The following is a 10,390-nucleotide window of genomic DNA, read 5'->3' on the forward strand; positions in this document are numbered from 1 at the left end:
CAGGATCCCGCATTGCAGGCCCAGTACGCCCCTAGGCCCAAATCCTAACTGTTGGTGGGAATTTCTTGACACCCAGACCCATAGCCCAACCTCTCGAATCCCTGTTTTTGGGCATCCCTAAGACGGAAAACAGCACTCTTCCCTTTCACCGAAAAAGCCACCAAACTATGGGGATCCTCCAGGATCCTTAGAGAGGAAAAATCTCCCATGGACCCATGAGACCACATCTCCATTCCGAGGTCATCCTGGACACACAATGCCGATACAAAAGGCTGTGCTACTGTCATCGAGTCACCCTAGTTACAGTTCCTGATGAGCTGCCCTCCAGATCGATGCATTGGGGTGCGATCACTGCACCACTAAGCCTAAACCTAGTTTCCGTTTGCAGACTTCTCTCCCAAAACCATGCCTCACATGTCCTCCAGGACGGGGTCTCTGGAGCCACACAAAAGGACTGTGCCTGCCATCCCGAAGGAAACTTTGCCCATCACATTTGCTCAAACCCCCCAGATTAGGAGAAACCTCCAAGGCCCCTGATCCCACCACAATATTGGAAGCGGCGCTGGATGCAAATGCACAGTCTGAAACACCCTGATCACCTACATCCAGGCAGACACCCAAATCAATAATCCTGAGTCAGAAAATGGAACCTTACATGCCCCTAGGACATCATTGGAACCCAAGAATAGGTTTTCACACATCCCTCCTCAGATGGCTGTTCTCTAAAACCAACTTATGATACAACATCTGTTCCCTGAGTCAAGCAACAGAACATCTCCTGTCCCTATAAGGAAATTCTCCCAATTCCAATGTCTCCATGGACACAAAACCACATTAGGACCCATTTGCTGAAGAGTCCATTTCAACTCAGCTCCCTCTGTTGCTCCCCCTGAGCTAGCAGATCGAACCTGTCTTGTCACTAGGAGACAAATGAAATGCAAGGCAGGCTGCCCAGGCATCCATACTCAGAACCCTGCTCTGGAGTCATTCCGTATGGGATGTACTGGAGCATTCACAGGTCTCAATCTTCCCGCAGAAAGAATCCTTGTGGTTTAGAGCATCTCACAACTCCCATCGTGGGAAAACCTCCATGGCCTCGTGATGACCCCCCCCTTCATGTAGGGGCCATCATGGCCAGAAACTCCAACTTGAGCCAACGTCGGATCCTCGCCCTGACTTCAGATGCATGAGGTTCGATTCAGCTCTGCAGAGTGTGCCTGCCGTGCCGTCGCTCCAAAACCTAAGCCAAGCTTGTGTTCTAAGTGTTAGGGTCCGTGATCAAAGGAACGAGACTGATACAAAGCGAAGGTCAAGCAAAGCTTTATTTCGCGCCAAGCATCATGAATCGCACTGACCGGTCAGGGCTTTCTTTTATAAAAGATGACAACTTTGACCCCGGCGAGCCTACTCCCAATGAGGTTGCTGACATCTAGGTCGTTTCTCACTGTGTCACTGCTGAGGGTCCTGGAGTGCGGGGCAGGGCCGCTGGCACCGCAGGCGTCAAGGGACCGCTGACAACTGGACCGCAGATGTCTCAGGACCGCAGGCGTCGAGGGACCGCTGACAACTGGACCGCAGATGTCTCAGGACCGCAGGCGTCGAGGGACCGCTGACAACTGGACCGCAGATGTCTCAGGACCGCAGGCGTCGAGGGACCGCTGACAACTGGACCGCAGATGTCTCAGGACCGCAGGCGTCGAGAGACCGCTGTCAACTGGACCGCAGATGACTGGACTGCTGGGCCGCCGGAGGCTGCAGGCTGCAGGCGATGGCTCGGGGCCGCCGCCGGAGGCTGGAAGCTGCAGGCGGCGGCGCTCGGGGCCACCGCCGGAGGCTGCAGGCGGCGGCGCCCGGGGGCGCCGCCGGAGGATGGAAGCTGCAGGCGGCGGCGCTCGGGGCCGCCGCCGGAGGCTGCACGCTGCAGGCGGCGGCTCGGCGCCGCCGCCGAGGTTGGAGGCTGCCGGCGGCCGCTCGGGGTCGCCGGAGGCTGGAGGCTGGACCGCCAAACGCGGTTATAGCTCTTACAAGAGCTGTTACAGCTCTTCTATACACCGTTGACTCCCCTGCTCTTCTGCGACTTCCACCGCTCTCCGCTCCACTTCATCGCTCTCCGCCGACTTCACCGCCTTCCGCGGACTTCCACCGCTCTCCGCCGACTTCACCGCTCTCTGCCGACTCCATCCCTCCTGTAGCAGCCGCTGCTCTCCTGCAGCAGCCACCGGCCCTCCTGCAGGAGCCCCCTGGCTCTCCTGCAGGAGCCCCCCTTGGCAGCCTGGCAGAGCAACCTTTATGGGGGTGGTTGAGCCCCGCCCCTACACAGGTGGCCAATTGAATTTCAACCTTCCCAGTGGATATACATACGACCTACTGATTGGATGACTCCACTCAGTCTGCCCCACCCTTACATTCCCCCCTTTTCTTTGGAGATTAGTCAAATCCTTGACTTTTCAGATGGTTCTACCTTATATTGAACATATAAGACTAACATTTTATCGCCCCAATTTTCTTTAGTATAGCAACAATACACTCACAGTTTCTTTAGTCTTAGTTTCAGTCTATGGTCAGCAGGGTCTTTTGGCTGCATTTCCCATTTCTGGAGGGCATCCTTACTCTCAGCTCGTTTGACATGACCCGCATGAACCCAGGCCCTGATGCCTTCCACTTTTACTGCTGTGGGGGTGGTTAGGATAACAGTAAATGGTCCCTTCCAACGAGGCTCCAAATTCCCCACTTGATAGCGACGTATCCAAACCAAGTCCCCGGGTTGGTAAGGATGTGGTTCCACCGTCTCTGTTCCAGTATAGGCAGTTTGGATCCCTTCTTTTTAAGACAGACTGTAATGCCTGCAGTGACTGGGGTATAGACTGATCAGTCATTTCTGCTAGGGCAACCTCCTGTAACCTAGGACAGAGCTCCCAAACATTATTTTAAATGGGGTCACCTTGTTTATTACATCGTGCCCTGAGAGTAAAAGGAAGGAGATTTTCTATCCACCGCCAGCCTCCAGAATTAACTTTGTCAAGGTCTTTTCGAGAGTCTGGTTCATTCTCCTTGCTCAGAGCTCTGGGGCCAGTAGGCACACTGTAGTTTCCAGTTAGTGCCTGTGGCCTCGGCCATCTGTAGTGCCTTGGTGAATGCAGTCAGCTTTGCTTTTCCACCGAGATCCTATGTGGCAGGGCTGACATCCAGAGTCTCTGCCCAGGAGAAACCATTGCAGCCCCCGCATACCTCTTTTCCACTGACCATGTAACTACTCCCTTCTGTGAACAGAGTCATTTCCGCATCCGGGAGGGGAGTGTCTCTGAGATCCGGCCTTATTCCTGTGACTTGGGTTAAGACCTCCCCACAGTCGTGTGGTCAGCTAGCTCTTCTGGCAGCAGTGTGGCTGGATTTAGCACTGCTGGGGGTCGGAAGGCCACTTTTGGTTCATTGAGGAGAAGGGCCTGATACCCCGTTACCCGGGCGTTCGTCATCCATCGGTCTGGTGGAGTCCGGAGAAGGCCCTTGATAACGTGGGTGGTGGTCAATATGAGATTTTGACCCAGAGTCAATTTGCATGCATCCTTGACTAGGAGGGCCATGGCAGCAATTATGCAGAAGCAAAGGGGGAACCCAGCTGCTACTGGATCTAGTTTCTTGCTAAGATAGACCACTGGCCTTCACCATACCCTAGAGTCTGAGTCAAAACTTCTTTAGTCAGCCCTGCCTTCACATACAAGTGGAAGGGCTTGGTAACATCTGGGATGACCAATGCTGGGGCACACAGTAAGGCTCTTTGTAATTCCCGAAATGCTCCTTCTGCCTCAGCTGTCCACACTCTACCATAGTGAGTCCTCCCTTAGCCAGTTCGTAGAGAGGTTGTGCCATCTCCGTGAAGGTAGCATCCACAGCCTGCAGTAGCCCACCGTCCCAAGAAATTCCCTCTTGGAGATCAAAGCAAAAGCAACCGGTATTCCCTGGCAGTCTTCCATCCAAGTACTAACCAGGCCCGACCCTGCTTAGCTTCCGAGATCAGACGAGATCGGGCGCGTTCAGGGTGGTATGGCCGTAGACAATCATAAGGTTCTTACCCGATATTCTCAGATGAGTGTACGTGACACCCTATATAACATGGAACCGTCCTCCCCTTGCTGGAGGAAGCTGAACTTTCTCATACCCTACTGTTACCTTAATTTGTCCAGGCTTGGTTAGCTACCATATCTCTCTCGTTCATAGTTACATTGGCCCCTGGCCTTCTTGGGCTACTGATGCCTTGTGGTCATACCCATTCTGTACAAAGGAGGAGGTAGTGGAGGGTTTCTAAGTGCTTGGAACAGAATGATGTTTCAGACAGATGGACATGTTGTTCAAAGATGCAGAGGCTGCAGAGAGCCAGCATATTCAGAAACGTGCCAGCAGCTGCACGTGTATCAATCGGGTCAGGTCCCTGGCAGCCTCCGATGGCCAAGATTTGAAGTCTTGACTCCCGAGCTCCTCCCATAGGCCCTTGTGTGACCCATCGAGTCCAGACATCAGAGAAGAGGGACGAGCAGCTCACGGAGTTTCAGAGAGTTTTCTTCCTCTTGGAAGATGGCTTCCTAGACTCAAAGTGGACCCTCAGGCTCTCGTTTTTCTAGGGCTGAGAGCCAACACAGAGGTGCTAAGCAGAGTCCAAATTCATTGCACAGAATTTCCCCTGTTCCATCTCCCAGATTCTGGGTGGAGGAGCCCAGAGAGGACAGCTGTGATCTGCTCTGCCATTGGAGCAGGGCTGTCCCTGGATGCTGTCCTGCTCGTGTCCCTCGTGGGAACTTAGGAGCGTCTTATTTAAGGTCTGTCTGTATAAACCCTGGACTGGGCTACTCCATGGAGTAGATGACCGTTATGCCATATGAAGCCCTGCAAGATTTAGGGTGCAGTCCATTCAGACTCCATAGTGGAAGCGGTGGAGCCATAGAGATACATTCACACAGTCAGGCATTTTCCAGATTCAAACAGGTTGGACATCCTCCCCTTTTGGTATCCCTGGCTAATGGGAGGTGATCAGTCTCCCCTTCCATTCTTTTACGAATGGATTTAGCTCTGACAGTGGCCTTAGGGCTGTTTATCTCTCTTTTACATATCTCCTACTTTTTACATACAGAGTTGCTTTTCTCATTTCCATCAGTCTTAATTACACTTAACAGAATTTTGTACTCTTAGAAATACCTTAACCTCTACTTAAGACTAAATATAAACCAATGGTGAGTTGTTACAACAGAATTCTTTAGATGGCAAATTTATCAATCAGTTAAGCACAGAATGTGTTCACCAGCAGATTTCAAAAGTACAAACCCAGTTCCAGCAAACAGCGCCCTAGCATTTCATCCCATTTGGTTAGGATCTAGATGTCCAACAAATTTAACTCCATTTGTCATTCAAGCAACCCTTCACAGTTTCAGGTTATCAAAGACTTCGGAAGCCACTTTAACAATTACTCATTAAACCCTTGAAACAGACAGTTAACCATCAGCCCAGCCATCCCTTCGCCAACTGACCTCATGTTCCACCTGGGCCCATTCCACTTCAGATGCCATGCTTTCCCTGCCAGCAAGGGGGAGGGGCCAGGCAGTCCACGTCGGGCCAGAGAAGGCAAGGAATTCCCCGAAACAAAAGAAGTTTCGGCAGCTGCTTGGGAATATTCCTTAAAGTCTCTGTCTCGAGGTTGGTTCATCCCACAGTACCAGTTCTGCTTACCAAAAGTGGCCCACTAGGCACTTATTTTCCATGCCCGGCTCTAATGAGCATCAGCATTGGACACCTTAACCCGGCATTTGACTAACTCCAGGTAGCTCGTTATAGCCCTTAACACACAAAATGAGTGAGGGAGAAGCCCCACATCTATTATGAGGAACAGAGAGATGAAAGCTAGCGTCCCCTTACTCTCTGCTTGCCACATTCCTTCAACCATAACAAAACACAATAGACAACAACAAAACAAACAAACAAACAAACAAATAACCACAACCCCAGTAGCCCTCATCCAGAGCCTGCTGCTGGAGGGGGGGACTTCCTTTCCTGAGCTCCATGAGCTTTTTCATATTCTCCCATTATCTTGTTATTTACCTTTCTATTTGTTGTTCCTTTAGAGTTCCTATAACCTTTAAATGGTTTATTGAAATGTATACTTTAAAAGTATGAATTGTGTCCAATCAAGTTCTGGACATTTTCACCATCCTAAATGAAACCCCATTCAAACATTGGTCACTCACATCTCTTGGAAACCTATCTTAAGTAACTATTAATTTACTTTCTGTTCCTATAGATCTGAGTTTTCTGGACATTTCACATATAAGCAGGATCATACATGTAGTCTTTTATCACTGGCTTCTTTAATTTGGCCTAATGTTTTCAAGGGTCATCAATATTATAGCATAGATCAGTTGCCTTATAGAGTACAATATAGGTTTCTGATCCTTTTAGAATTTTGTATATTGTATGAGGTAGAAGTTTAACTTCATCCTTTAAAACAGGTGCTTACTGCTATAATTTCCCTTTAAGTACTGTTTTAATGGCATTCCATAAGCTTTGGTGTGTTGTTTTTGTTTTTGTATAGCCCAATGGATTTCCTAATTGGATTTTTCTCTTTGTCCTCCTGACCAAATTTATGGAGTGCATTGATTTCTATGCACTTTTTTAATTTACCCAGAGCTTGCCACTGGTGGGGGCTATCTTTATCCCCAACCGTCTAAGGGGACTTGAACCCCTCAACTGTCAAAGGGAAGGCAGGGGACTCGAACCCCCCGACCGCCCAGGGGGACTCGAACCTCCCCGACGGTGCAGGGGGACTCGAACCCCCCCCGACGGCGCAGGGGGACTCGAACCCCCCGACCGCCCAGGGGGACTCGAACCCCCGACCGCGCAGGGGGACTCGAACCCCCCGACCGCCCAGGGGGACTAGAACCCCCTGTCGATCTATCAGCAGAGGGATGGGGCGTCCCCGCATCCACTCCAGCCCTGGGGAGCATGGCTGCGTCCAGCTTCTCCCCGGTGGGCTATACCCTGGAGCTCCAACCAGACAGACGGATAGGATCCCAATACCTCGGAACCCAATACTTCGAAACCCAATACTTCGAAACCCAATACTTCGAAACCCAATACCTCGAAACCCAATACTTCGAAACCCAATACCTCGAAACCCAATACCTCCGGAGGCTTTGCCTAAAAATTCTGATGCTGGCTCAGTTCTCGTCGTTTGATCCCGGACGAGCCCCCAAATGTAGGGTCCGTGATCAAAGGAACGAGACTGATACAAAGCGAAGGTCAAGCAAAGCTTTATTTCGCGCCAAGCATCATGAATCGCACTGACCGGTCAGGGCTTTCTTTTATAAAAGATGACAACTTTGACCCCGGCGAGCCTACTCCCAATGAGGTTGCTGACATCTAGGTCGTTTCTCACTGTGTCACTGCTGAGAGTCCTGGAGTGCGGGGCAGGGCCGCTAGAACCGCAGGCGTCAAGGGACCGCTGACAACTGGACCGCAGATGTCTCAGGACCGCAGGCGTCGAGGGACCGCTGACAACTGGACCGCAGATGTCTCAGGACCGCAGGCGTCGAGGGACCGCTGACAACTGGACCGCAGATGTCTCAGGACCGCAGGCGTCGAGGGACCGCTGACAACTGGACCGCAGATGTCTCAGGAACGCAGGCGTCGAGGGACCGCTGACAACTGGACCGCAGATGTCTCAGGACCGCAGGCGTCGAGGGACCGCTGACAACTGGACCGCAGATGTCTCAGGACCGCAGGCGTCGAGAGACCGCTGTCAACTGGACCGCAGATGACTGGACTGCTGGGCCGCCGGAGGCTGCAGGCTGCAGGCGATGGCTCAGGGCCGCCGCCGGAGGCTGGAAGCTGCAGGCGGCGGCGCTCGGGGCCGCCGCCGGAGGCTGCAGGCGGCGGCGCCTGGGGCCGCCGCCGGAGGCTGGAAGCTGCAGGCTGCGGCGCTCGGGGCCGCCGCCGGAGGATGGAAGCTGCAGGCGGCGGCGCTCGGGGCCGCCGCCGGAGGATGGAAGCTGCAGGCGGCGGCGCTCGGGGCCGCCGCCGGAGGATGGAAGCTGCAGGCGGCGGCGCTCGGTGCCGCCGCCGGAGGATGGAAGCTGCAGGCGGCGGCGCTCGGGGCCGCCGCCGGAGGCTGCCGGCGGCGGCGCTTGGGGCCGCCGCCGGAGGATGGAAGCTGCAGGCGGCGGCTGGAAGCTGCAGGCGGCGGCGCTCGGGGCCGCCGCCGGAGGATGGAAGCTGCAGGCGGCGGCGCTCGGGGCCGCCGCCGGAGGCTGCACGCTGCAGGCGGCGGCGCTCGGGGCCACCGCCGGAGGCTGCACGCTGCAGGCGGCGGCTCGGCGCCGCCGCCGAGGTTGGAGGCTGCCGGCAGCCGCTCGGGGTCGCCGGAGGCTGGAGGCTAGACCGCCAAACGCGGTTATAGCTCTTACAAGAGCTGTTACAGCTCTTCTATACACCGTTGACTCCCCTGCTCTTCTGCGACTTCCACCGCTCTCCGCTCCACTTCATCGCTCTCCGCCGACTTCACCGCCTTCTGCGGACTTCCACCGCTCTCCGCCGACTTCACCGCTCTCTGCCGACTCCATCCCTCCTGTAGCAGCCGCTGCTCTCCTGCAGCAGCCACCGGCCCTCCTGCAGGAGCCCCCTGGCTCTCCTGCAGGAGCCCCCCTTGGCAGCCTGGCAGAGCAACCTTTATGGGGGTGGTTGAGCCCCGCCCCTACACAGGTGGCCAATTGAATTTCAACCTTCCCAGTGGATATACATACGGCCTACTGATTGGATGACTCCACTCAGTCTGCCCCACCCTTACACTAAGATTATTGTCCTCACACTCTTGGCCCACAGGCCCTCGAGTTTGGGAATTCCGGAGCCACAGTGTAGCACTCTGCCTGCCCTCCAGAAGAAAAAACATTGCCCTCTGGGTCTACCCAGAAACCCCAAATGAGGATCAACACGCATGCCACTCGGCGGTTCCCCAATTACACAGTCTACCCTTGGCACTAATGTCCTGTCTGACAAAGCCTGAGCCTGGACCTCCCGACCCACATCCAGACAGCTGGGAGCACACTAAGCACATCCGGATCTGCCATGACCTCGGTCCTCATCTCTTCCCAGTCTTGGTTTTCAGGCTTCAGAACCTAGACCTTATCTCCAATCACTGCACAGGGGTGAATGTGATGCAGAAATCAGAACTCCTCCTTACCCATGGCAAGAAACCTTGTGGTTGGCATGTTGTTCAACGTTCAGTGTAGGAAAAACCAGTGTTCACCATGAGGCCCCACCCATGCTTGAGTGCAGCGAGGGCATAAACACGCATTGTGACCCTCAGCGTGAGTCCTGTCCCCTAGAAAGTCCTCTCAGTGGCTGGACCATTAGACGTCATAATGGGCATGCCATGCCCCTAGGCCCCAATTTTTAACGAGATTTCTGGTTCTCTAGTCGCCCCTCCCCAAAGCTCTGTTCTGGAATCCCTCTTTTGGTGAGACACCTGAGGTAAAAAAACAAAATGGACTCCTCCCATCGCACAGCATGACCCCAAACTCTTGGGATCGGGCCAAATCCCCAGAGAGGAAGACTCGTCCATTAGCCATCAGGCCACCCGGACATTACAAGGCCATTGGTGACACCATATGTAGAGACAAAAGCCTGAACAAGCACCTCACACTCGCCCTTTGTTCATATCCCGAAGAGTTCTCACGGTCTGTAGATCAGTCCTGACATACCTATGACCCGAAAGCTAAGCCGGGTTTGTGTTTTCAGACAACTGTCTCCACAGCCTTGGCCCACACACCCTACAGGCTCAGGCCCCTGGAGTCAAATCTGAGGACTGGACCTGCCCTCTCCAAGGGAATTCTGCCCATTCCATTGGAGGACCCCACCCTACAAATACGATAAACATCCAAAGTCACTGAATCCATCCCAATAGTGTTGGCTGCCCAGGACAAACAGGGGCAATCTGAGCCCATCGGAGCACCTACCTGCACTCAGACCCATAGACAGATGTCTCCAGAGTAAATTAGAATGAACAGGCACCTAGGTCCTAATCGAATGCATTGCTTTGGTTTCCAGGCATCTCTCCTGAGAGTCCTGGTTTCCAATATTAGCATATGGCTGTATCTTGAGGCACCCATCAGAACAAATCTCTTCTCCACATGGGAAACTTGTGCATTGGAGCTGGGTCAAAACCTCTGGTTAGGAGAACCCTTCAGGGTCTCGGTGCCACTGCATCATTCCAAGGTCTCCATGGACACAAACCCACATTAGGGCCCATCCGCAGGAGATTCCATTTAAACTCAGCCTCCTCTGTTGCTCCCCCAGATCCAGCAGATCTAAACTGTCTTGTCGCTAGGAGGCAATTGGAATGAGAGGTAGGCTG

At 53.6% G+C, this 10,390-nt stretch overlaps 1 pseudogene; it reads right to left on the reverse strand.

Annotated features, from left to right (window-relative positions):
* Window positions 1–3,934: 3,934 nt before the first annotated feature.
* On the reverse strand, window positions 3,935–4,053 carry LOC122901303 (annotated as a pseudogene).
* Window positions 4,054–10,390: the final 6,337 nt, after the last annotated feature.

This window comes from Neovison vison, chromosome 2, assembly GCF_020171115.1.
Source record: "Neovison vison isolate M4711 chromosome 2, ASM_NN_V1, whole genome shotgun sequence".
In the NCBI taxonomy this organism is placed as follows: domain Eukaryota; kingdom Metazoa; phylum Chordata; class Mammalia; order Carnivora; family Mustelidae; genus Neogale; species Neogale vison.